Below are 21,727 nucleotides of genomic sequence, written 5' to 3'. Positions count from 1 at the left end.
TGTCTGAAGCTGGATTTAAAATCAGGTCTTCCTAACTCCAGGATCAGTGCTCTATCCACTGGGCCACCTAGCTTTCTTTCCTTTTTCCCCCCTACCTTGGACACAATTTTTAAAATTTTGATTAGGGGGGTAGCTAGGTGGTGCAGTGGATAAAGCACCAGCCCTGGATTGAGGAGGACCTGAGTTCAAATCCGGCCTCAGACACTTGACACTTACTAGCTGTGTGGCCCTGGGCAAGTGACTTAACCCCAATTGCCTCACCAAAACAAACAAATAAATAAATAAAATAAAGTTGTGGTTAGGGAGACAATTGCCATTATTTTGGGACCCTTAAATAATATTACCACTTTTATATTTTATGGCCATTTCCTTATGCCCCTGATTACTTTTCCATATTTTGCCCACTAATCTTAATCCCTTGATTACACCTAAGATCCTTTCAACTCTAAATTTGTTATCTTGCAATCCACTAAATTCACTGATTTTTTTTTTCCTTTCAGTCCTCACACTTCCTGGCTTTTTAATTTTTTTTGGTAGCTTATGACACTTATGAGTATCTCTCCTCCTAGATATTCTTGTTTTCCATAATGATTTTCTCTCCTGTATCTCTAACCATCCACCTTCTTGATTTTCATTATTTTATCCTCCTAATCCTGCCAGCTAAGTTTGAATGGCCTAAAGTTCTTGATGTCCTTTCCTATTCTTTCTCTTCATTTTTTACTTCTGCAATCTCACCCACTGTCATGGTTTCAACTGTCATTTTTATAGTATAAATGACTCTACAATTTATATATCCAACCCCAGTCTCTGTAGTTCCAATGGCTTGATTGGCATTTTCTCTTATTGTGATATTGTCTTTTGAGGGGACATGCTTTATTGGGTGGTGAGGAGCATCCCAATGGCAAATTAGGTAGAGCAATAGATAGAGTGCCTAGGCTGGAGTTAGGAAGACTGATCTTTCTGAGTTCAAATATGGCCTCATAGACTTACTAGCTGTGTGACCCTAGGCAAGCCACTTAACCCTGTTTGACTCAACTTTCTCAACTATAAAAAGAGTCAGAGAAGGAAATGGCTAACCATTATGATATCATTGCCAAGAAAATGCTAAATGGGGCCACAAAGAATTGGACATAACTGAAATGACTGAACAACAACATATACACGTATGTATATAATCTTCTCTTGATATATACCCACATATATAAACATGTGTGTGTGTATATATATATTCATATATATGAATATGATAATCAAGGAGGTACATATTAGGATACATATAAGGAGGTAACAACTTTATGTGTAGATTAACCATTTTAGCAATTGACTAACCCTAAATTCCCTCATTCCATATTTCTAAAAACAAATCCAAATTCTTTAATTATCAATTCCTAGCTCTGTTACCTTAACCTTCTGATCTCAGATTTCTTATCTACAATTGACTTTAAATAGTGGTTTAATTTGTTAAAATAGCAAAACACAAAATATGCTGAAGTTTTCAAATGGAGATGGAATAAAAGAACTATAAGGTTCTTTTTTATTCTAAAGGTCTATTGTATTCCATTCTATTATATCTATTATACTTGAAGCAAAAAGTATATTCATATACTAAAGCAATCTTTTCTAAACATTACTTTTTTACCCTAAAAGGATTTTGTTAGAAAAAATAAAAGTTAGTAATCCGAAGTTGTTTTGAAGCTTTTATTACTTACTAAACTTCATTCTTAATATATTCTCCTACCTCTATCTTAATACTTATTTTTGAAGTTTTCTTCTGTGGATTTTGCTTGTTGCTATTCAATAATTTCTTTAAAATTGTAAAAATAATCTCCATAATCTGATTTTAAAGAGGGATTTTGGTGAGCAATATATCTTTCTATATCCTTGCAAAGCACTTTAAAAATATTGCCTGTTCTGTGCACAAAAACTTGATTTGGCTTGATTCTTCCCAGGAATCATGCACAGTTAGGTGCTCAGAAATAACTGAATCCAATATTGTACACTAATTTCTGCCTAGCACTCCACCATCTCTTTCCAGAAAGGACCAAGGGCTTGACATATGCTTTGACAGTCCTACCATTTCATTTAGGACACCAGTCTAGGAACAAAGATCCTGCTGAAAATCCTTTAACTCCTAGGGCAGATAATCTGATAAAAATTGAGGTGCATCCTATATAGGGATGATCTAGCCAAGGGTGAGTACTTCAAATATGCTTCACCATTCTCTTGCCAATTTGGTCCCAGAACTCCTTTGACTAATGCTGTTTTACCATTAGGCAGGACCAGAAAGTAGACACCAAAGCCAGTCCACACATTTTGTACTTCTTTCTCAAGGACTGACAATACAATTGATGTTACACTTGCTAGGAAATCTTCCATCTTCCCCCAAAAGACTTCTTCCTGCCTCAAAGTAATGACTTTCATCTGCTGCCAGGCTAATCTCCCAATATGTGAAGAAACTCTAATGCAAAGAAAAACCTATCCCTTGACCTCAGGTTACCATCATTTACTGTCTTTTGAGGAAAGAAAAAGAGGAAAATTAGTGTGAAATGAGACTTTTCCCTCTACTGTTCACATTGGACCTCCATCTCCTACTATTCACTTTTCTGCCTGATCTCCAGTCTTTGGAGGGAATAGAAGTACTGAAGAAGAGCTTCCTATTTGATCATTTGGCCATCCGACCATATCCCTCCCATCTCATGCTATACTTGCCTCTAGATTGATCTGTAACCTTTATTGACAACCAGAATATAACATCTGCAGAAAATAAATTCCCTTAAGTAGTTGTAAAGGAAGGGATGTTTGTAGACTTTCCATCATGCAATCTTTGTTGAATAGCTATACTCATTTTTCTTCTTCAAGGAGAAAGGATTTGGCATTTCTGAAGCTATATTTATTAGCTAACAAAACTCTACCCAATTTAGTTTGCTATTACAGGTAATAAAATTGAGTATTGCTCTGGAACTTTTGTTCCAGAACTTGGTGGGCTAGTAACAAATCCTTTAAACTGATTTTTCAGTCTTTTAGGTTCAGGTACTCTCCTTTTTCCAAATCATGCTTTCTCATAACACTTTTTCTGGATTTCCAAAAACTTTTGAATAAAGGATGTATGTTAACATGTATGGTATGAAATCAGTTATTAAAGGGAAGGATTTATTGGAGAAACAACTAAGAGACATTGGAACTGTTGGTCATCACAGGACACAATTAGCATGTTTAAAATTCCTTTCTAACCACTTGATGATGTCACCTTGAACAAGTCAGCAATTAGGTGGCACAGTGGACAGTGATGGACTTCTCATACTTAATCAAATCCTTAATATCAGATTGGTAAAATAAATTGAATATTATTTTCCAAATCCTATTCCCCACCCTCCATCACTCAATTCCTTATTCCCATTCCCTTCAGTCCTCTCTCCCCAAAGTTTCTACCAAACACCACCCAGCTCTTCCACTGTACCCTCTGGAATGCCTGTTCCATAGGTGACAAACTTCCCTTTATCCTTAATCTTTTTATCTCCTACTTCTTTCATCTACTATCTGTTATTGAAACATGGCGGCCCTCTTGTAACAGAGATTACCTGGCCAACATTTCCAATACTGGTATACCTTTACTTATTTTGAACTCATTGGTTAGGGAGGGGGATTGGAATACTTCGTGCTCCCCATTGCCTTGTCCAGATTCTCTCCCTCCCTGCATCACTTAGTTTCTTCTTTCTTTTTGAAGTTTGTGCTGTAAATATCTATCATATAATCAAAATCCTTGTATTTGTTGTTTACAGACGCTCAGGTCATTTTCTTTCTTTTCTCCTTTCCTTTATCCTTCACAAAGTGGACCATATTTTGCCCCATACCTAACCTCAAATCATTAAATGGGTGTTGCCTCAGACACCCTGAGGCCTAGGAAAGACCTTAAGAAAAAGACCAAAGTCCCCCACTGCATCTGGGATCATCTGAATTGTTTTGACCTTTGTTTTGCCACTGAACTTAGATAACTCTGGAGGAGAAAGTGAGGCTGATGACTTTGCACAGCTCTGCCTTGCTTAAATCCAATTCACTTGCAATTCAAGACAACCTGATGTTATAGGTCAATAACAACAACAAATAACAATATTTATTAATGTACCTCTGGGATAATGTCACTTTACTAAAAAGTAACTTTGTCCTCTCCTCCATTACTATTGAAAAAGAAATTTAATCTTTGACATTCAAAGCATTCCACTATTTGGATATAAATTATCTTTTCATAATTCACCATAACAGGGAAACTAGATAACTAGTTATTCCCTTATTTGTTTTTGTGATTTTGATAACATTATCCTTCTTACCTAGAGTAAACTCATTTCCTTGCACTTTCAGATTGCTAAAATCTTCTGCCTATATTCAAGGCCCAATTCAAATTTTACCACCTCCATAAAGTGTTTCTGGTCCTCCCACCTGAAATTTCTCCAGGAGTTTTGACTCAGCTCTCCATTTGAATTTATTTCATTCTCCCTTCTTGAAATTTGATTTGCAAATATTTCTTCCCATTCTTTTATTCAATTTGTTCTTTTGTTTATCTATTTTATCTGATTTTTAAATGGTACAATGGTACCAATATAATCTTATGCGATGATTTGTTCATCCATTCTCCAATTGATGGGCATCTCCTTAGTTTCCATTTTGATGGGCATTCACTTAGTTTCCTTTTTTTGCCACAAAAGTGTCATTATAAATATTTTGCACACATAGACCTTTTTTTCTGTTTCCTTGATACCATTAGGTTATAGGACTAGCAGTGATTAAAATTAGGTAAAAGGTTATGAAAGGTTTTATAGTTTGGGGAGCATAGTTCCAAATTGCTTTCCAGAATGGCTGGAATATTGCACAGCTCTGCTAACAAGTCAGTGTGCCTGCTTACTTGGAGCCACTCCAGGATTTATCATTTTCTTCCTTCCTTCCTTCCTTCCTTCCTTCCTTCCTTCCTTCCTTCCTTCCTTCCTTCCTTCCTTCCTTCCTTCCTTCCTTCCTGCCTGCCTGCCTGCCTGCCTGCCTGCCTGCCTGCCTGCCTGCCTTTTTCTTTTCTTTCTTTCTGTCAATGTTCCCAATCTATTTGGCAATGAGATGAAACCTAAGATTGCTGAGGTTGTTTGATATAAAATGATGTTGTTGTTATTAATTATCAGTTTAGTCTTGATATTTGGAATAGTGCTTATTTTGGAGATTAGCATTTCCTTTACAATGTCCTCATTGACATTCTAATCCAAGTTATTAAAATATTTTCAAGCAATAGGAAATACCTTTTTCCAAATAGCTTTTTGGTATCAATTTAAAAGAAATATTGTTGAAAATAGTCAAGCAATTTTTAAGTTATCTACTGAATTCGCCCATTTTCTAATTTATGTCTTGCTATTCTTCTTATCTGTCATATACTTTCTCTAGTCTATGACCTCCAATCATATCCATCCATATATGATTTCAGTGTAGCTGCAGAAGTTGGCCCCATGCATTTTCTTTGCATGCTGATTTATTCTGGATGGTGCCCCCAAAAAGTGAATACCATTACTTAACATAATGCTTGTGACAACTCCAAAGTCATATTAAGATAGCTTGGGGATTTGAAACAAGACCTTCTTGCTCTTCTCTATGACCCATTTCTTGTGTTATTTATTCCAGTTGACATTAGCACTGTAGCAAAAGAATAAGACTCTTCCATCACTTATTAAATCTTCATTCTTCCTCATGGCTATAACATGTAGGTCATCAGTCTTTATCAACTCATAATCTCAAATCCTGCCCATGAATTTGTATGAGCTTCTTATTTAGATGAGATTTTGGTGTATCATAAAAGCAGCAGTAATATCTATCTTTGCTAGAAAAGGTGGGGGGGAACAGTTCAGAATCAAGTCTGGTAGCCCTCTGGCCAAAGTAATTCCCTGCATAAGAAAGAAAGTGTGTTATAATAGAAACCACATTGGTTTCAGAAGACCTGGTTTTAATTACAACTTTGTCACTTACTATGTTAGCTTGAATGAGTGACTTATCTGTCAGTTGTTGGTATAGTGGAATGATTCTTCATAGGAGAGGATAACCACCAAAGCAGTACATGCTTAATCTCTGACTTCAATCATCAAAAAACCTGGACTTCTGTGGAATTCTTTGGACATTGCAGAGCCAAGGTGAAACACGAAATGGTTTAGCACTCCTACAATCATCTGGTATATATGTGTTAAACCCTTCTAGGAGAGTGAAACAGTAGTTTGTCATATATACTTTAAAATTTTTTTATTAATAAATATTTGTGAGAACTTTTTGTGTTTAGCACTTCTTTTGTGAGAAAGCAATAGAATGTGGTCTTATACCTGGTTCACATTTGACATTAAATACCTTTTTACAGCTCCCTTTGGAGAAATAGGAGACGAGCTAAAACGTAACTTTTAAGTACTTTTCCTTGCCTCTTTTAGGTTAGGCATATTAAGAACCAAAAAGTATGAGAAAAAGAACCTGACCTTTCTTTTAACTAGTCATTTTCCCCTAAAAATGAAGCCAATCAGTGTGTGTCAAGTTCAAAGCCAAGGGAGCAGATCTATTTGTTAGTGGAGTGGGAGAAAATAGAGCACCCACACCAGTCCCCTGAGTCCAGCAAGAGTTATTATTGTTAGAAAGGATTATTATGGAAATAAAATAAGACTTCATTGATCAAAAGGATGTAAAAAGGTTAGGTATAATCTATTTTATGTCTAATGAAGCACACATGTGAGAAACTGAAATTATAATTATATTTTAAAAAACAAGTTTTAATAGTTTCTATTTTCTTTAATGTGTGCTTCAATACTCACTGAATGATGAAAGCTTATACTTCACTTTGGGTTGCTTTAATTGACAGAAACCTGATGGTTTCTACCACTTTACTTCAAATTCTTGGTTTTGTTTGTTTCATTGTTTCCTAATTTTTCTTTTTCCAATAGGAAAACTATTCACTAACCTGGCTCCTTGCTGGCAACCCTTAGTTCCTGTCTTATCCCCTTCAGTAAGCCTCCCCACATCTATATGTTCTATACATGCAAGTTTTCCAACTAGAAACTTACATATTCCTATATGATTGGCGCATACCAACCTCTGTACTAGTAGTAGTAGTAGTAGTAGTAGTAGTAGTAGTAGTAGAAAACATATATCATTCACTATCTTACTACTATGCTAAGCTTTTTATAAGTATTATCATATTTAATCTTCATAAAAACTGCAAGGCAGGTGGTATAATTATGATTTTACGAATGAGGGAACTGAGGCAAAAAAGGTTAAATTACTTTCAAAGAGTCACATTGCTAATACATGTCTGAGGCTATATTTGAACTCAAGTCTTCCTAACTACAGTCTTCCCACCAACTGTCCACAGCACCCCAGGTTCAAGAAACCAATCAGACCTGTCTGAGCATAACTCTTCCCCTTCCTTAAAAACACCTGAGTTATTCTAATCCTATAGCTATTATGACTTCCAAGTTTTCCTGGACCATGGACCCAGAGGAAGTACAAAGTCATGCATTTTTTCTTTCTGCCATGGCTTCAAGACCATACACTTAATTGTTTTATGCTTGATGATATTCCTTGAGAGTCTTGCTTTGAAGGAGTGAGTCTATTTTCCCGTGTAAGACTGCCATCACTGATAAATGTACTTTCTTATCCTGCTTTGATGGTCTCATTGGGTTGCAGTAGCAACCACCATGTTCCACCTTACTCCTCAGATTCTATTTCTAACTAAATCATGTAACTGTTCTATTTGGACCTTTCCTTAAAGACATCACAATCTGCCTTATTTCATTAGTTTTCTGCCTCACGTCTCTCCCCACCCCAATCCATCCTCCAGAGAATTGTAAAAGTATAGTTCTGACCATATCACTCTCTCACTCAATAAATCCCAGTGGTTCCAGATTACCTTTCACATCAATGTAGACTCCTCTTTTTGCCATTTAATACTCTTCACAACCCTACTCCAACATACCTTTCAGTCCATTATACTTTCCTCCCCTTCATACACTTGTTGGTATAGCCAACCTGGACTTCTTACTGTTCTTCAGAGATGGTACTTTCTCTCCTATCTCTGTTCCTTTTCACAGGCTTAGATTGTATTGTATCCTTACTTCCTCCTCTTATATCATCTAATTTTCTCCAAATTTGACCTCAAGTGCCATCTTCCATAGTATATGAATCATTTATTTATTAATTTATTTTTGGTGAGGCAATTGGGGTTAAGTGACTTGCCCAGGGTCACACAGCTAGTAAGTGTCAAGGGTCTGAGGCCAGATTTGAACTCAGGTCCTCCTGAATCCAGGGCCAGTGTTCTATCCACTGCACCACCTAGCTGACCCTTATGAATCATTTCTTGATCAACCCAGCTGAAAAGTATCTTTCCCTATTTAAGTATGCTTGACTGTGTAGATGTTGTTTCCTCATTTTCATTTCTGTATCTGTAGTACCTAGTTCAGGGTTTGGTATGTATACAGAATTTTGTTTATGAGATAAAGTACACCATACTTATTTGCTAGCAACTCTTCTAAGATCTGAGGATACAAATGGAAACAAAAAGAAAAGTAGTCCCTACCTCCAAGGAGCTTATATTCTAATTGGAGAAGACAATTTATAATAGGGAGCTAAAATTATGGGGGAGTGAAAGGTATCTTTGAATGAAGGGATCATGGAGAAGTCTGGAGAGTCAATAGTGAATCTTGTAGAGGAGTGAAGGAATGAATATGGTTGACTTGGGCACCTCCTCAAAGTGGAGTTCCTTGGAGGACTTTACCCAATGGAAGAAAGAACCAGAGGGGCAGAAGGAACTTGCAGGGATAAAATTCTTCCAGGGAATTATAGAAGAGTCTAAAGTTTAATTGATAAATGGATCAATACTTAGTATGCATTAGCAAAAACTTAAAACAGTATATAGTACCTTAACCCGATCAAATTGGTCCAAGCTACTGGGACAAAATTGCAGAGTGGAAAGAATATTGGCTTAGAGTCAGTTAAGCAGAATTCAAATTTACTTTCACTTACCATCTATATGATTTAGGTCTAGTTGATTAATCTTACCAGGCTCTTCAATTATTCAAAGGGTAAAATGTTCTCTCTGTGTGTGTGTGTGTGTGTGTGTGTGTGTGTGTGTGTGTGTGTGCATGTGTGTGCTTATATTTGGAATAGGGCTATGGTAGGCAATGATTATCTGAGATGACATCTCAGGTCCTTTCCACTTATAAGTCTAGGACATCATGTTAGTGTCTATACTCAGTCAATATTCCACTTTGTAGAAATTCATTTTAAACTGTTCTCATATAGGTTTATGATTCACTCCATTTTTATTGTAGTAAACCAATATCACATAGAACACAATTTCCAGGTGATGGAATCATTATTTTTTTCACTTTTCTTTTGAATGTTTTGATGTTGCAAATCACATTTTGTTTCCTCTATGATATGATTGTATGGTTCTGTGTAGTATCCTGTAGAAGACTAATGTAATATATCAAACACTTTGTTCTGATAAAAAAGAGGCAACTTGTTTATTTGGGAAGGGTTTTAATTCTTTTAAACCATTAAGTTATATTAAATTCAGTCACTTAAAGGAAAAGTCATATGGTGGTTTGAAAGCTATCTTTGTATTAAGTAAGACACATTCTAATACTTCCTTTGACACTGTTAAGAGATCTCAGTCAGTCAATAAGCATTTATTAAGCACCTACTGTATGTCAGCAACTGTTCTGGGGATCTAAAAAGAGACAAAAGAAAGCCCCTCCCCTCAAAACAAACTTATAATCTAATCTATGTGGCTATAGGTGAGTGACAACCTTTAATTGCCTCAGTCAACTCTATAATAGTACATTGAAGAACAATTGCATCTCAATATTGGAAGAGGGCTATCCATAATAGGTATTTCATACATTAATGTTGAGGGAAAAGAGAAGGGACTGGAAATGAAGAGAAAGGAGGAAAAGGGAAGAAAAGAGAAGGAAAGGAAGAGAAGGGATTGGAAATAAAGGGAAGGGAAGAGAAGAGAATGTAAAGGAAAGACTAAAAGTAGTGTATTTTACAGTTTCTATGCCACCCTAATAAAGAGAAATACAAGTAGAGAAAATGGAAAGTAGGAATGAAAGTTAAATTGGAAAACTCAAATCTCAAAACATTAGTTCAGTTTGTAGAAGATTGTCTAGTCAGTCCATTTTTTAATGTGGGAAAAGTTGGTTTGGACAAAATATGAAGAATCCCAAGGGACTAGAATTTACATTTGCCTGGAAATTTGCCTTCAGGAAAGAAGAAAAAAAGGAAACATTTAGGAACAGTGGGTGGGACTAGTATGAAATTTACATTGGATGACTCTAAATAGAGGACAGAGGCCAATGTGGTTAACTAGGATGTAACTGTAGAAAAAGCAATAAGCAGAGGATTTTAAAACACAAACATTGTGGTAAAGGGAACAACTTTGAAATCTACTACAAAAATAAGCAAAAAGTGAGTTTAAAAGGATAATTAAGAATCAAATTAAAATAAATAGTACTGAAGCCAAATACTTAACCCAAGAATGGAGTCCTTTAGTAATGATAGAAAAAGAACTTAGCCACATGTAGAGGTCAGCATTTCAATTCATGACTATTTTTTTCTGTTTGAAAAAACACATTTGTTAATTGAAATTAAAACATTTTTCTGATAAGGAAGCAATAAACCCCATGGTAACCATTTCCTTGACTTTATAACCTCCCCTCCCCCAAATATAAATCAACTTCAAGGCTTGTTTATCTATCCTTAGCCACAAATGAAAGGTCTCCTATTTAGTGAAATAATTCCAAAAACCACAGGCAAAGAGTTCTAAATATTATTTTTTGAATAATAGTATTTTTGTGTACTCTGAAGTCTCCAGTTGCCAGAATTTTCCAAATTTATTAATTGTTCCCCTACCTCTTTCTTGTTCTCAAATATTATCTTTATTCTTTTTGGGGGGGGGGGGGCTATGAGGGTTAAGTGACTTGCCCAGGGCCACACAGCTAGTAAGTGTCAAGTGTCTGAGGCTGGATTTGAGCTCGGGTCCTCCTGAATCCAAGACCAGTGCTTTAACCACTGTGCCACCTAGCTGCCCTCTATCTTTATTCTTAAATGCCTAATTAGCCCATGCTTGATTTCTTCTCCTCTTATCTTTCATTCTTTTCCTCTTAAACAAAATTTTGAAGCAGTCAAATTACAGCAATTCTAAGTAGGAAGTGGGAGGGGGCAGTATCATTGATTTAGGCATATTGTGATGACTTCTTTTACCTGCCAAAGACACAACAAAATTTGTAGGCAATTAGCTGTGTTCAAGACACCTTTTACAATCACAATGGATGAAGCAACACATTTCTCATCAGGATCAACTTTTGAAGGTCACTACATCCTTCCTAGGAAGAAGTTAAAACATGCAATAGCATATCCTTTTAAAAAATAACTTAATATATCACATTTCTGGATGAAAGACCTTATTTTCCTTTCTGTGTATCTCCAGAGCTTAACAGATTGCTTGGCACATAGTAGGTGCTTGATAAATGCATGTTGAGTGAATAACCTATTGACTCCTGAAGTTGTTTTTTCTTATCTCCATCACCCCAATAAAACCTCAGGAAAATGAATTATGTTCCAGTTATAGAGAAAGTAATGAATCTTCAAGATAAGAAGACAGCTTACCCTTGTTCCCTCCCAAGGATTTTAGAATCCCCATAATTTAGCACTGGGCATCTTTAATACTTAGAGCTCCTACCAAACATCCCTTTTTATATCTAGGGCAGAGAGCACAGGAAGGGTTGTGGGCTTGTGACTCAGTGTTTGGCTATAGAGATACTTATTTCCCATATTGGTATTGTAAAGAATTAATTGTTCTTTGAGGTTTTTATGACCCCATTTTTTGGCTAAAATTTAAAAAAAACTCCAGCATACCCACTGGCCTGGGGCTCAGGCACAGCACCTCCACAAATGGCACAGTGCTCCACCCACTGGTTGTAGCCGTCACCATGGTGCAGACACCTCACATCATCACCATTCACTGACACCTACATGGGCCTGGCAAAATCATAATGACTGGAAGCCCAGTGAGGGCAGTCATGTGACTGTCAGTCAGGGATTCCAGCCAATTGGCTTGGGGCTGTGTGTGGCCAGCCTGGAGTCTGCTGGGAAGAAGAAGAGAGGAGATTCACCATTCTAGCTTGAAGCTGGAAGGTGAAAGGATGCAGCCATGTGTGTTCTCAGCTGATTCCTCAGATGTCCTCTGGGTGTAATTGTGGAATGGAAATCTTTTCAGGGGTTGATGTGTGGATGCTGGTAATCAGCCATGAAAATTTCCTACAAAATTGAGCTTAACACAGCTTTAAAATAGCTTTGTCAATAATCAAATCAAACAATGAGAGCTCTTAAAAACATGTCTAAAGGAATTCAGTATCTTAGTTGTTACACATGAAACTTATAATAAAACAAATTGAAACATTCTCTAAAACTTAATATTGCTATAGTATTAAGAGCCCCCATCCCACCCCTGAACAGGTCATGTGAAGGAAAGGATAGTGGTGGGACTAGGAGTAAGGGTGACTGTAAAAGAACTGGGCTGTATGGAAGACATAGAGTCACAGAATAGGAAAGAAAGATTCTCAGGTCTAAGGGAAAGAGTATGAATAGCCTAGCAGAGACTAGTCCTATCCTCCTTCACAAAGTTCCCTCTCCTCTTCCCTCATTGACTCAGAATAGGAACTTAGCTTGATGATCTACATATCCACTAGTGAAAGGAAGTTGAGGATTCCCAGAAGCCCAGTATGGGTGGGTGGCAATGGGGGTTGGGTGAGGTGTCTATTAAACAGTGGAAGAGAAAGGAACTGAAAAGGAAAGCCAAAAATAAAACAAAACAAAGCAATAGTGATGTATAGGGAATACAAGAGAGGTAGAAAGACAGAAAGTATAAAAGGAAAAAGCCTGGCTAAAAGTTTAATGTCTATGCAGCTAAATCAACAGACTACCTCCTTAAAATAGGAAGAATGAATTAAAAAAGAAAGATATTAAAACATTCATGAACAAATGTGGTAGGAAACTAGGAAGTAAAATAAATAAAAATTACTGAATGAATAATAGAATCTCATGGAATCCATCAGAGATCATGGATCAACAACAGGAAACTTCAGAATAGTTCAAGAGAGAAATAAAATAAAGCAAAGTATCAGGAATGAAGTTTGTTTAGAAAATAGACCTCTTCAAGCAGAATTTAAAAACAAAAACATACTGCTATATAATGTATTTTTTACATATGTTTGTGTAATTTATATGTATGCCACACACAAACTAATGGTGAGCAATCAAGTTTTGATCCTTTCTATGACTTCTTCTCTCATTTGTGGCTTCCTTATTTTAACTGACATTGCTCTGTTTCCAAAACTGACCTTTCCAATTTTGGTGGACAAAGATGCTTCCACAATGTGCTCCATTGTCCTGAATGAGTAGTGATTTCATTCATCCTTTAAGTGCCAAAGGCTTTGGTGGCTTGCCTGTCATCCAGTCATTCTTTCCTAGTGGCTTGACTAGCTATCATGAAGATTAGAGCCTCTTCTATGCTGCTTGCTCAGCCAGTGACATTTGTTTGGAAGCAATGATATACATACCTTTGGTGTGGCTCCATCAACTGAACCCACTTATTCCTTCATGTTTTGGATAGAAAGATTTTTTTCCTCTTTTAAAAGTATCTTCAATTTTTTTTAATTCATCCAGTTTGAGGATGTGAGGGATTAGGGAGCAACTTTTCATTGGATTAGTTTAAAGCAATCTAGAATAGTTCTTAGACTCTTCACTATTTACATGCCTGACTGTGGGTTTAAAAAAGCTGAAATTCAGTCAAAAAAACTATTTTGGAAAATGTATAACTACTAGGAATATTTTTTTTGTATCTGAAAGATGTCAAGGTTAATTTATTCAATGAATTATATTCATTTAAATAAGCAATTACTTTATGAACTGAAAATATACACATGTACTTTCTAAACTCTCCTTAACCATGTGCTTCACAAATTCTCTAAATCACTATTGATTAGAGAAATGCAAATTAAAACACCTCTGGGGTACCACCTCACACCTATCAGATTGGCTCATATGACAAAAAGGAAAATATTTAATGTTGGAGAAGCTGTAAAAAAATTGGAACACTAATGCATTATTGGTGGAGTTGTGAACTAGTCCAACCATTCTGCAGAGCAGTTTGGAACTATGCCCAAAGAGCTATGGGACCCAGTAATACCACTACTAGGTCTGTATTCCAAAGAGATCATATATATACATACATATTACATACACCATCCAGAAAAAAGAACTGTGGAATCTGAATGCAAATTGAACCATACTGTTTCTACTTTTTATTGTTGTTGTGTTTTTTTTGAGGTTTTCTCTTTTGTTCTGATTCTTCTTTCACAACATGACTAATGTAGAAATATGTTTAAGGTGATTGTGCATATATAACCTGTCAAATACTAAAATATAGTTTTTGTATATGCCTGTCTCCTACAAATAGATCAGAGAAATAATGTTTAATCTCTCCTACAAATTAATAAACAGATCAGAGAAATTAGAACATCTTATATCCCTTACAATGAACCAGATCAGAGAACATGATATATCTGCCTGTCTCCTTCAAACAGATCAGAGAATTAATGTTTAATTTCTCCTATAAATCAGAGACAGACAGAAAAACATGCCTGTCCTCCTATGAAAACAGATCAGAGACAGACAGAAAAAACATAATAACAATCTAATATTTTATTGTCCCAAGAAGAAAGATAACAAAACACATGATCATGTGGAGACTTGCCTCCTAAGAGAGAAGCTAAGAGGACTCCCTATTTCTGAGGGTATATATGGTTTTAGTCCACTGATTACAGGGCATTCTCAATTTCAATAATATGATACAGAAATCAACCCAGAAGCACAAAGTAGTTTCACAATTTTAGTTATAACAAGTATGGAGGAAATACGGAAGCATCATGATAAGATTATAGCATTCCAAAAAAGGGTTTGGCAAGGATAAGGATGCACAGATGTTACCATAAGATAGGGATTTACTATCCTAAGGGAAAAGAAGTCAATAGGTAGGGTCTTTTATCTGCTAGGTATCTGGGTTTAGGTTTGGAGTTCAGTTGAAGGACATTTTGCTCCTATTATTCCTATTAGTCCAGGGTTTCATAAAACTACCCTTGGATAATAAGGTACCTCCATCAAATCCAGGTGATCCATATGTTTATATTAACAAACCTATATAAGATTGCTTTCTGTCTTGGGGACAGGAGAGAAAAGAAATTGAGGGAGAAAATTTTGGAACTAAAAATCTTATAAAAACAAATGTTGCAAACTATATACATAACTGAAAAATAATAAAATACTTTTATGATTAAAAGAAAGAATGGTCTGGTCGTCTGTAAGGCATGGTCATCTAACTGTCAAAGCTTCCATTTCCTCACCTGTAAATTGGGGATACTACATGCCTGCACCAAATAACTAAAACTGTTGTGAAGAGAAAAACGAGCTATATTAAAGCACTGTAGAACACTATATGAATGTCCACTAGCCAGTTTTTACTAGGTAGTCAGTGCCCAAAAAAATACTTGTTGCTTGATTACTGAGTTCAATTGGACAGAATAAAGGAGCTGGGGGCAATTTTCCACATCTATATATCTACATATCTATGTATCTCTGTCTCTGTCTCTGTATCTGTCTCATCTATATTAATCTACAGGAATTCTTCCCCAAACATTCTCCATTGAGCTACCATTGTTCAAGAAATTTCCACAAATATAATAAAATATAGCTCTCTAGCAATTTTGTAACCATATAACTTATCTATAATCAAACTTTTTTTTTTTAAGTGAGGCAATTGGGGTTAAGTGACTTGCCCAGGGTCACACAGCTAGTAAGTGTTAGGTGTCTGAGGTCTGATTTGAACTCAGGTACTCCTGAATCCAGGGCCAGTGTTCTATCCATGGCACCACCTAGCCACCCCTGTAATCAAACTCTTTAACTGATGAGAGTTACATTGTCTTTCAACTGGATTGCATTACTGATCTCTAGGGGTTGTTGGGAACCCAGAAGTGTTGTTTAATTGTGGACCATTATTATTTAGATTGAAGTGTTCCAACCCCAACAGACTTTTTGTTGAAATGCAAAATACTTTTGAAAAGCACAAACAACCCATTAAAATGTTATCCCCTAAATTCTTTTGAAATGAAACTTTGCAAGTCCTTAAGAAAATGCAATACAAATAAGGTAAATTTTGATATAAAGGGAAAGGAAGGGCTTTAAACTATTAACTAGAAATTCTTTAACCATACTCAAGTCCCTAGTGGAGCAACACTATGAGAGCTTGAGCTAACAGAAAGGAGGTGCACCTAAGTGACCAAAAGTGGATATGTGCAGGTGACACCTGCTAACTCCATATTTCAAAGAAAATAAGAATTTTGAAAATCCTAATATTTACATGTAAAATGAAATTTTATCCTTTAGGAATGGATGGTAAGGGCAGAACCTGTGATTTTACTAGGACTAGGAACCCCTTTGTGAGGAAACTCTCTCTAACAATGTAGGTCTTCAATTCTGAAATTTAGAGCATTGTCTAGAGTATGGAGAGGTTACAATTACTTGTCCAGATTCAGATAGCCAGTACTGTATGTCAAAGGGCAAGTCTTGAATTCCTCTTGTTGCTCCCAAGGCTACTTTTCTAACCACTATAATACCTTGCATTTTTTTAAAGGACACTTCCAAATATTTCATTTACTGTTAAAGCAATACAGTTGCTTCAAGGGAATGCATATTACTTTTGTTTGTGTTGCTGTTATTTGGTTGTCAGTGAATCACTGATTACAAACTATGGCCTCGTACCAGTTACTGAATACATTCTTGACATTTTATTTTTTTTCTAAGTCTAATGCTTTATTTAGCATGAAATAACTATTTCTTTGTTTAAGTAATTAACATTTTTATTTAAACTTTTCAGTTCCAATTTTTATCCCTCCTTCCCTTCCTCCCTTCCCACCTCCCCAAGGAAGCAAACATTACCATATTAATCATTTTGTACAAGAAAATTTGGTTAAAAGAAAAAAATGAAAGTGAAAAATAGCCTGCTTCAGTCTTTGTTCCATCAATATCAGTTCATTCTTTGGAGTATGGATAGTATTTGGATAGTATGTATCAATAGCCCTTTGGGATTTTCTAGGATCATTGTATTGTTGAAAATAGTCAAGTCGTTCATAATTCTTTATCAAACAATATTACTCTCTCTGTGCACAATGTTCTCTTGGTTCTGCTCACTTCACTATACATCAGTTCAAACAAGTCTTTCCAGGCCTTTTTGAAATCATCCTCCTTGTCATTTCTTATAGTACAATAATATTCTATCACCATCATATATCACAGTTTGTCTAGCCATTCCCCAATTGATGGGCATTCCTTTGATTTCCAATTCTTAGCTACCACAAAAAGAGCTGCTACAAATATTTTTGTACAAACAGAACTTTTTTTTTCTCTTTTTGGTGATGATTCTTGACATTTTAATGTCTGAGATTGATGCTCCCAATTGTTAAGCATATTGAATTCCTTCAAGACATGTCTTCTTCTATTATTAGAGTTTACAGACTGGCCCAGAAAAATGCTCGTGGAGATAGATATTTGCAATCCATACAACTGTTCAATTGTACATACATAGAAGTACATACTACTTCTATGATGAACTACTTCCTTTCCTATTTAAACTTCTCAAGACTCTATGATTAATTTAAATTATAAAGCCAAATATCCAGTCTCCCTCTTGATATTTATCTGTCTGCTCTATTTGTGTTGTTACTCCCCCTGGTATCTCAGTAAAGACATGTAAAAGGGTAGGAAACAAACCCAGCTATTAAATATCATTTAAAATAAAGTGTCTATCAATAAATAAATATTTATTAAGTGCCTACCGTGTGACAGGCAGTATGTTAAGCACTGGAGATACAAAATAAGGCAAAAGACAGTTCCTGCTCCCAAAGAGCTTACAATATAATGGGAAAGACAATATGTACCTACCTACCTACATACATACATACACATATGTGCACATCCACATACATATACATGTGTATATATAAAATCTATCCCATAAGGATAGCAAAACTGGTGAATTGGACTAAAGTTCTAAAGTTCTACCCAAATGATACATTAAATTAATCCAATTGCTGTTATATAGTGTGTTATTTGCCCAAAGAAAAGACAGTGCTTCAGTTCAATGTCTAGGAAAGAAGGCTGGGTTTAGAGCTGTGCACTTGGCTTTGAGTTGTGGCTCTGCCATTTATTACCTGGGGGTCTTTTGTTAACACATCTTAGATTACTTCTAATCCATTCTGAGTATATTTTGCATATACCTAGTTATTTTCATATTGTCTTTCCCATTACAATATATACTAGAGAAATTATGTGTTTTTATGTTTTGTTTCTGTTTGTGGTTGTTTTTTTTTTATACTAGTACTTAATACAGTGCCCAGCAATGCTTGTTTGTTGACTGAATTTGTATCTATCATTCCATTAGCTTTATAGACCTCCCTCTACTTCACATCCAATAGAATATAAGCTGCTATAGGCCAAAGATGGTGCTATTCTTGCTATAGTATGAGAACTGGCATAGAATGTTAGACTTTGGGAAGGAGGAAGGGAATGGGACTACAACTAAGATTTCATTGTATAGGGAAGTCATGGTAAAGAAATTATCTCCAACTTAGTCTCAGAAAGTAGCCTAGAGTACTAAGGGATTTTCCCTGGGACATACAGAAAGTGTGTTACAAATAGGACTTAACCAAGGTTGTTCTGACTTGTTGGCCAACTCTCTAAAACTTATACCACAATATTTGTTTCTTTCCATGTTTGGTGTCCACTTGATCCACCAAACTCTTACCCATGGCTCTAAGAAGCTGTATCACATGCAGCAGCCACACTCAGGTAAACCATTTTTTGCAGATGGACTAAACCAGGTTGAAAATAACTGAGGGATCTAAAAGCTGTAGGTGTTAAAGTGGTGTCTACCAAAACATGTGAAGACTTCCCTGGGAGGAACAGAAGAATGAAAACAATTTGTTCCAGCACCCATGAAGGCAACCGAAGAAGACTCTGTGGGGTGTTAAGAGCTTGGTTAGACATCACAGACTCCAATGTCATCTGGTCCATTGCCAGTTATCTTGATGACTGGCAAATAAAGGCAAGCTTACCAAAGTTAGAGCTGGATATATGTTTTTCTGGAGTGGCCATAGTAATGGGAATGTTATAAAGCTGGTATAGCTTTTGCAATCAAAACTAACAAACATGTATGTTTCCTAAAAGGAGTGAGTGACAAGATCATGGCAATGCAATTGCCACTTGTAGGAAACCACAACACCACCATCATTAGAGTGTATACTCCCACCATGACAAACCTTGAGGAGACCAAAGAAAAAATTTCTGAAGACCTGGAGATGTGTTGAATGAGGTGACTTTAACACCAGAGTAGATATAGATTATCAGATGTGGCAGGTAGTTTTTGGGAGGAATCGAGTCAGAAATAGCAACAGCAACAGTAAATTACTACTGAAGACCTGTGCATCTCATGAACTTTTCCTCCCCAACAATGTCTTCTGTTTACCTAAATACAATGAAACTTTGTGGATGTAGCACCTTTGTGGCAAACATTGGCATGCAATAGACTATGCTAACATAAAGAGAAGAGGCAGACAGGATGTAAAAGTGATGAAGGCTATGTTTGGCTTAGAGTGCTGGACTGATCATAGACTTATTCTCTCCAAGTTAAACATTCATATTTCAAAACAACCCCGCAAAAAACAAAAAACAATGGTCCCAAGGCAAGGTGACTGCCGGAAGACTTAGTGTCAACAGATTAGAGTGCTTCTCCAGATGAGAACAGTTCATTACTAACTTGGAAGAAAAGCTGTAGCCAACACATGGTTGGCAAATTTCCAACCATGGGCAGCTTTTAGAAATTTGTTGTGCAGTATGGCATTTACTCATCTGGGCCAGAACACTTGCAAACATCAGTCCTGGTTTAATGAAAATGACAGGGAAATTTAAAAGCTGCTAAACAAACAAAAAAGAATTGAGAACTCATCAAGGTTTACCAGAAATATAATTCATCCATATGTAAGAAAACAGTATTTAAGTCCATCAAAAGTAAAATGCAGGGGGCAGCTAGGTGGCGCAGTGGATAGAGCACCAGCCCTGGAGTCAGGAGTACCTGAGTTCAAATCCGGCCTCAGACACTTAACACTTACTAGTTGTGTGACCCTGGGCAAGTCACTTAACCCCAATTGCCTCACTAAAAAACTAAAAAAAAAAAAAAAAAAGTAAAATGCAAGCAAAGCTTAGAGGAATGCAGCATACTTGGCTCAATAAGAAGGCAGATGAAATTCAGTTTAAACTCATAGTAACAATCCAAAGAGCTTTTATGGTGTGCAAAATGCTAAGTATGGAACAAAAACCTGTGGTGCATCTCAACTGCTCAGTGCTGATGAAGCCGCATTGATTAGTGGTAAAGACATGATCCTGGAGAGATGAGCTGAATACTTACATAGTATTATCAACAGACCATAATCAATCAATGTTGAAGACATTGACCACATTCCTCAGGTAGGAGTCACCCCCTTTCTAGCCAAACTTCCAAGTGAAGAAGATATTTTGCATACCATTAAGTTCCTCTCATGTGGCAAAGCAGCTAGTGCTGATTCTATTCCAGCTTAAATTTACAAGGCATATGGTCTGCTGCTCATAGAAAAGCTAATTGAAATTTTCCAAGTTAAATGAGAAGAGGAGGTTATCCCCCAGGAGTTCAATACACCTCCATTGTCCAGCTCAATAAAAATAAAGGAAATGGGTGAAATGAGTTGTCCTATGACAATTGGGGGGGTGTCATATCCCTCTCTCTCTCTCTCTCTCTCTCTCTCTCTCTCTCTCTCTTACTGTTGGCAAGATTCTCACCAGAGTCCTCCTTAATGGGTGATCCTTCACCTGGAAGATGGTCATCTACTTGAGAGGCAGTGTGGCTTCAGAAAGGACCAAGGAGTGCTCAATATGGTGTTTGCTCACTGACAACTCCAGGAAAAAGGTCAGGAGCAGAACAGAGGTCTGTAGATAATGTTCATTAATCTGACCAAGGCCTTTGATACTGTCAGTCATGAGAGCTTATGAAAAATTATGTCAAACTTTGGTTGCCCAGAGAAGTTTATCAGTATTGTACAATATCATGATGACATGCTTGTCCAGGTTTTGAATAATGGATGATGGTCTCACACTTTCCTAATCACCAATGAAGTAAAACAAGACTGTGTGCTTGCTCCCATAATTTTCAGTATGACGGGTTTAACAATGTTGTCAGACACCTTCAACAAGGATGAACATGGCATCAAGTTCAGCTACAACAATGTTAAATTATTTAATCTGAAAAGGTTACAAGCCAAGACTAAAGTGGAGGGAGAGTTAGTACATGTTTTTTTGTTTATAGATGACTATGTGCCTAATACAGCCTCTGAAGCTGAGATTCAATGAAATATGGATCAATTTTCTGCTGTTTGTATTAGTTTTGCCTAACAACACTAAGAAAATATGAGTGCTCCATCAGCCAGCACCACACCATGCATACAAGGAACCATTAGATACAATAAATAGAGTTTTGAATAACGTGTATAAGTTCATCTATCTTGGCAGTATTCTTTCCAGGGAT

Source organism: Dromiciops gliroides, chromosome 4 (genome assembly GCF_019393635.1).
Source record: "Dromiciops gliroides isolate mDroGli1 chromosome 4, mDroGli1.pri, whole genome shotgun sequence".
Lineage (NCBI taxonomy): Eukaryota > Metazoa > Chordata > Mammalia > Microbiotheria > Microbiotheriidae > Dromiciops > Dromiciops gliroides.
This window is presented reverse-complemented; position numbering follows the sequence as displayed.